The 6,627-nt window shown below is 37.4% G+C and overlaps 1 pseudogene; it reads right to left on the minus strand.

Annotated features, from left to right (window-relative positions):
- Window positions 1-2,407: 2,407 nt before the first annotated feature.
- On the minus strand, window positions 2,408-3,971 carry LOC121923661 (annotated as a pseudogene).
- Window positions 3,972-6,627: the final 2,656 nt, after the last annotated feature.

Raw genomic sequence — 6,627 nt, forward strand, 5'->3', positions numbered from 1 at the left:
CTCCAGGAGCTGGTTAAAGAAGGAAAAGATAGAAAATAACAAAACAAAATTAACGATAAAATAGAGGTTGTTATGGTAATTAATACTGTGCTCTCTTTTTACCTATAGAGGTTCAAAAGAAATGAACACAAGGAAACAAACCCAAAAAGCCAACTCACAGAATATAACACAAGGAAGACTATTGTTGGAAAGAAATAAGACCCCCAGATATGAATGAGCTAATACTGGGAAAAATTGAGACCTGAATAAGGAATTGAATAATTTTAAGAAAGAAATTAAACAAGAAATAAGGGAAGACTTGAAGGAGATAAATCAAAGCAGAGAGTAGAAATTTTAGAATTTAGAAATGAGAAGTTGGAAAATGATGTGATGAAACTTCTGAATAAAGGAGAGGATGAGTTAGACGAAAAAGCGGTGGTGGATCTGAAACTGAAAGAAAAGTCTGTTAAAATTAGAGGTATTCCTGAATAAAAAGATGAAAACTTCCAAGTTGATAGAAGCAATTGCATTATTTATGAACAGACACCCGGATACTTTTGGAAATGAAATTGATAAAGTATATATAATTAACTCCTTAATTGCAAAGCAAAAGGGACTGCCCCGTGACGTGTCGGTTTATTTCGTACGAAAAATTATGAGGGATAAATTTTTAAACTTACATAATGAATCCCCTTTTAAGTATGAAGAACAGGAAGTAAGAGTATTGAAAGCTATACCAGGGAGAATTTTACAGAAGAGAAGAAATTATAACGGACTGACCCAATTTTTAAGAACAGAAGGAGCCTCATATAGGTGGGAGACTCCTCAGGGCCTGATATTTTGGTGGAAGAAGAAAAGAATTCGGATATATACTCCAGAACAGGGAAGAAACTTCTTGAGACAATAAAGAAGGGACAACCCTCAGAAAATCAAAGTAAAAGTAAAGTTGGAAGTGGAGATGTCACTGGTGAAGATCTGAACAGTGACCAAAAGGAGTTAAAAGAAGGTGAAGAAAAAGAGTCTCAGGAGGAGTTGGGATCTGAATTAGAATTTGATAACCAAGACCTGTTACAGGAAGAATTAAGGTTATGAAAAGAAGAACAAAGAGATAGAACCGAAATCTGACTATACTCAGCAGTAGCGGAATTTACAAACATCAATCCCTCCTTCTTCCAGATGTTTTTATTAAATATTTTTTCCTTCTTTTTTCCCTTTCTTTTCTTGACTATAAATAAAATAAAGTAATTGAAATTCCTTTTTGGTGTCCAAATTAAGGTCCAAGAGATATATTTTGAGTACGGTATAAATTATGAAGTTTTTATCTTGGAATGTGCAGAGGATGAATACCCCACAACAAAGCAAAAAGATTTTTCATTACCTCCAAAAATTAGAGTTAGACGTGGTATGTTTGCAGGAAACAAGAATAAGGGATAGAGATAAAAAAAACACTTAAGATGCAGTAAACTTGGGCAAGAATTCTCAGCAAATTCTAAATTTAAGAAAAAGGGAGTTGTAATCTATGTGAGTTCTAAGTATGAAGCAAAAGAATTTTTTAGAGATAAAGAAGGGTATTATGAAGTTATTGAATTAATGGATAAAGATCTGAGAATATTGATTGTTGTAGTATATGGCCCGTTAGAAAATAAGAACAAATTTTATAAAAATCTAAAATTAACTCTTGTAGGAGGATAGTGATTCTATAATTCTATTAGGGGATTGGAATGGAGTAATAAACACAGAAATGGATAAATTCTCAGAGACAAAGTTGAAGAAATATCAAGGAAAGCTTCCAAAAGAAAGCTGGGAGTGAGTTTGGGATGGGTCTGCAGCCTTTAAAAGCCCCTTGGGACCACCTTTCCCTCCAGGAGCTGCTGAGAGTGAGTTTGGGACGGGTCTGCAGCCTTTAAAGGCCTCTTGGGATTTGTGGTTCAAGCATTGGTGGTTCAGTAGTAGAATTCTCATATGAAATTCTTCTGACTCATTTAAAACTCCCACAGCCAAAGGAAATCAGCAACAATTTAACACCACAGTTTATATCCAAATATATGGACCCCTAATTTCAATTACTGGCAGTGGAACATTTTCTGTTGGTGTTTTTTCTGCTTAGAATCACAGAATCATAGAGTTGGAAGAGATCGCAAGGGCCATCCAGTCCAACCCCCTGCCATGCTTAAGAACAAGAATCAATCTTCAGACTGAAAACAGCTGCAGCCAGAAATGAAGACAGTTCTGATGCTTGGGTAACAGTCAACATTGCTGATCCAAAATCTTAACGCCCTGATTTGGACAGAAATCCCAGACCTTGAGCCTTTTTTTATTTTAAAATGAATGTTAAATAAAATAAGTTATGTTCCCAGCTGTGCTATTTTTTGGTATGTTTGGAATTTGGCCAGGAGTGCATCTACAAAGAGAATATTACACTGAAGAATCATTCAATGGTAACTTCTAATACTTTGTATATATAGTTGTCGAATACTGTTCTAAAGTATGGTCTGGAATCCTGGCTCATGAGGGTGCATAAGGGAACTTTTCCAGCATTGGAGACATCTTCTACATCCCAAATTTCTGGCATGCTGCAGCCAGGCTTAGGTTTCGTTAGGCACCAAGAATCTTCTAAAATGCAATAGTTTACTCCCATCTTTAGCAGCTCCCTTTTAACTTCTTTTGCTGGTTTTCGACTATACATGGAATAAACTATCTTCATCTTTGCCCGTAAATCTGCGTCTTCATAATGAGGATGATTCACAACAGGTCGAAGAGTAGACAGTTTGACACTTGCCATTGTAGGCATTGCTCCCGCAAAAACAGCATCTTGTTTAGTGTTTGCTTTTATCCACAACAACAATTCTTCCTGAGGCATGTTGTGAAATTCTCCCACAATGTTCCATTCTTTCTGAAGGTTTGTTATCACTTCCCATGCCATCACTGCTAAAATTGCCAGAGCAAATGCTCTATGTGGAATTTTGTGAAAGACTCATACAAACAGTTGCTTTGAACACATCAAGGATGGCATGATGCACATATGTGGTGTTAGAAACAACTTCAGCCTCATAATTAAAATAGCAAGAATAGCAAAAAAGAATCTGTAATGCATGGTATGCCATCTCTCCATGGTTAAGATCTCTCTGTCTTTCAGAGACACTCTTGTAATCTACAATACGCTGAAATACCTTTACAATAATTGCTATAAAAACAGCCAGAACAACTGAGAGCAACAGGGTCTTCATGTATTTTACTGGAGTCTCTTTTCTCATGAAATCAAATTCCACAGCACAGGTGTACATCAACGTATCAAAATAGTTGTAACTACAGTAGTACGTTTTGCCTTTAGCAGATTGCTTATATGAGCATCATCAGTTATTCCCATTAGACACATCAAGGACTTCAAGGTAATTATCCCAAAGAGGCAAGAATATCCTTCAATGGCCCACAGAGGAAAAATGTTTCTATACGTTTTCAGATATTTGGGACCGATTTCAAGAATACCCTGACAAACTATCAAAGAGGCAGCATAATAGGATGTCACCAACATAGAGTTTCCAAACCTAAGGACAAAGCATACTGCAAGTGATGTGCAAGTAGTATCTTCTGTAGTTTGGATGAATCGATGAATCCTAAAATATATACACCAAAACTGATACAACCTGTGTTAGAAGAACAAACTGAGCAAACTGCCATGGAAGCATGAAAAAAACATTAGAAACAGATAGTGCAACCAGGCTTTCTCTATTAACATTCTGAGTCCTGAGAATGTAACTTAGTAATAGCATCTGAACCACAAGGAATGGATACGAGAAGCTTTCACGAAGAGGAGTCCACATCACACGGGTATTCTCACCGTGATTGAAAAAGAAGCAAGCCACTGTAAGAAGACCTCCAAATCTGTGCCCTCTTAGGTATGTCCCATACAGGAAGAACACTGCCACCATTAATCCCTTCAGAAGAAATATTATAGCCACATAAAAAGAGGCAGGATCTCCCTATCCTTCACAGCTTTCAACGGGGCTGATATCTTCTCCTCTAGACACCGTCCAGCATTTCTGTGTCTGAATACCAAAAACATCCATTGTCTCTTTGTATTTGCGGTACCAACTGGCTAGCACAACCTCTGGATACAGACGAAACCTTTTAAGGGTATTGATTGTAAGAGTATATAATCATCCAGACTCCACTTAAAAATGATGGTGCTTAACAATGGTCTTGAAATATGAATAATAAACTTTTGCTAGTGCAAAAGTAAACCATATTTTGCTATCTGCTCTTGCAATTCCTGTTTTTTCCAGTATGCCGCGCAGCCCGTTTAATTGTCCCATTTAATTGAATGGTGGCATGCTCCCTTGTCCGTGGTGTGCATGCACCTCTGGCGCATGTGCCATTTTCTCCCTCACCTCTCGCCATTCGCATAAACTGGAATGCACATATGGCGAGGACGCATATGCGGAGGGTGGACTGTATTGTGAAGCCTCTCTGAGTCCCAGTTCTGGGAAATGAGTGGAATACAGATAAATGTAACAACAACAACAATAAACATTGTGCAAGTAGGTAAATAGGTACCGCTTTGGTGGGTAGGTAACAGCGTTCTGTGTGGCCACAGGACCACAGTGTCATCTTTGACAATGCTGGCTCTTCAGCTTAGTAACAGAGATGAATACCATGCCCTGCAGTCAGACATGAATGTCATTCCCTTCTCCTTTTATGTCTTGTCTTTTTTAGATTGTATGCCTGAGGACAGGGAAATGTCTAATAAACAAATTGTAAGCTGCTCTGATAGCATTGGCTGAAGATCAGGGTATAAATAAATATTATTATTATTGTTAATATTTCTTGTATCATCTTCTAATTCAAAAGTACTTAGATTTAAGCCTCAGATCTGGTTTGATGAGGAATGTCGTAAGACAAAAAAAAATTGGTGAAAGCAGTGAGGGTTCTAAAATTAAAGACCAACAAGGAAGACATACAAATGCACCTATATATAGCTCTGTTGAGGAGTGACTATAAAATGCTACTTAAGGAAAACAGACATAACTATTATATATCTCAATGGAAAGAACTGGGCCACAGTGCTATACAAAAGGATTCACTAAAATTCTGGCATATCATCGCACAATCAACTAGAACGATAGACCATTCTTTAGAAGCAGTAATTCAAAGTAATGTATGGGAGGAATATTTTGTAAGCATGTATAGCTGCAAACTAACTCCATGTCCCCATCCATATTTTCCCCAAATCGCTGCCTTCCCAGAATGGCCAGAAGTTACCCCTGAACAGGTTAAAAAATTATGTCCAAACAATCTATTAATAAAGCGCCCAGGGAAGACATGATTCCCGTGGAATTATTTAATGTAAAATCAGATTATTAGGCACCTATTTTGGCCAGGTTATTTACATATATAAATAAATCAGGACATATCCTTGAGGGATGGAGATAAAGTATCATCGCCCCATACATAAAAAGGGAGATAAAAAAAATCCTGCCAATTATAGGCCAATTACTCTTCTGAATATCTCCTCCAAATTGTATGCGCGTACCCGATTGGAACGCTTAGAAGATTGGTCTGAGAGACATAACTTAATATCCAAAGTCCAAGGTAGTCTTCAAAAGGGGAAATCTACTATTGATTTGTGTATTGTATTAAATTTCCTGATCGGTAATATACCCAAAACGGGACCTGTTGTGGCAAAAGCTAGAGAAGGCAGATATCGACACCCGCTTATTATATCTAATTAGGGCCTTATTTACTAACACCTCGATACAGGTCAAAGTTGATGTGGATGGCCATCTTTCCTCAAAAATAAATGCTTATACTGGTGTCAAACAGGGCTGTATTTTAGCCCCCTTTTTAATTAATTTTTATATTAATTATATTGTTAAGGAGTTAGAGGACTTGCAGTATGCCCCAATTACTATTCTGGATCAAAAGCTTTCTCTGTTAATGTATGCTGACGATATTATTCTCTTATCCAGCACCCAGGCAAGATTAAGACGTTTGCTTGCCAGATTTTCATCATACTGTAAAAAACATGTCCTGACAGTAAACTATAAGAAAACTCAGGTTGTGGTGTTTGGCAGGCGCCCCAAAGCACACTCTTGGCATTTAGATGAACATACAATAAAACAAGTTAAATCCTTTAAATATCTGGGAATTTTCTTTTCTGAATCAGCCTCCTGGAAACAACATATGACAAACACTAAAATCCAAGCTCACAGTTCGGCTAAAGCAATCTTGAGCTTTGCTGTTAATAAGGGAGGCAATTTAGTAAACCCTGCTCTAGTGGTCTTTACAGCTAAAACTCTGGCACAAATCCTCTATGGGGCAAAGATCTGGGGCATACCTAAGTTCCTAGGTCTGGAAGTGTCTCGGAATTATTTTTAAGGGCATTACTAGAACTTCCTAGGGACACTCTGACTGCTGGGATTCGTCTCAAAACCTCATTTCCAACTTTAGAAAGCCAAATAGATAAAAGGATTTTGCGTTATTGGTTTAAGATGCAAGAGATGTCAACCTCTAGATTACAAAAAAAAATGTCTTTTGGAACTTAATAATGGACTGCTTGTTAGTAATTGGGTTCATGGCACAGCCCAATTAATTACTAAGTATGGGCTTTCAATGAGCGAACTGGCAGGGTTAGATTATCCTGCAAGAAAG

The sequence above is a fragment of the Sceloporus undulatus genome, chromosome 2 (genome assembly GCF_019175285.1).
Source record: "Sceloporus undulatus isolate JIND9_A2432 ecotype Alabama chromosome 2, SceUnd_v1.1, whole genome shotgun sequence".
Classification (NCBI taxonomy): domain Eukaryota; kingdom Metazoa; phylum Chordata; class Lepidosauria; order Squamata; family Phrynosomatidae; genus Sceloporus; species Sceloporus undulatus.